The sequence below is a fragment of the Gregarina niphandrodes genome (genome assembly GCF_000223845.1).
Source record: "Gregarina niphandrodes unplaced genomic scaffold scaffold00276, whole genome shotgun sequence".
Classification (NCBI taxonomy): Eukaryota; Apicomplexa; class Conoidasida; order Eugregarinorida; family Gregarinidae; genus Gregarina; species Gregarina niphandrodes.
In genome coordinates this window covers 1,747-2,325 of record NW_011646036.1, presented here as the reverse complement: position 1 = coordinate 2,325, position 579 = coordinate 1,747, and positions in this window count along the sequence as shown.

Here is a 579-nt window from a genome sequence, read left to right as displayed (position 1 = left end):
CCACTTGACACTGTCCACTTACTTCGCTGCTGCTCAGACGGTCTCCATGTTCTCCCCGTCGCTCACTACTACATTCTTTTTCTTGGTTTGCTGTTTCTTGCGCTGCCTACAATGGCAATCCATGTCCAAATAGAGTATGTTACGGCCCCCTACAACCGTGACACAGTTACACTACGTTATGAACAAAAAAAAACTGACGAATCAACCAAGTACCAGCCCGGCTTCGTACGGGTTCTTGCCACACTTATAACACGCCTCAGAATTATCGGACACGTACTCGCGTCACCCAGTGTCCGACAACAGCCCACCGTGGACTGTGGTAGCCGTATCATTCACGGACGCCAACGCCATTAGGATACGAAGCGGAAATTTGGGAGAAATGATTGCACCAACACACATCACCCAATTGGCGCAAGTCACAATCGTGGACAGCCACCGAATAGCGACGACACCGGGATGTAGACAAGACGCAAACCTTTTCGGTGGGACGAGCCTTGTGTGGGTTCTTCTTGTGTGGGCGCGCGTGGCTCGTCAGCTGGCACTTGCTGACGAAGCCAAGGAGGAGAAGGNGGCTGAGAG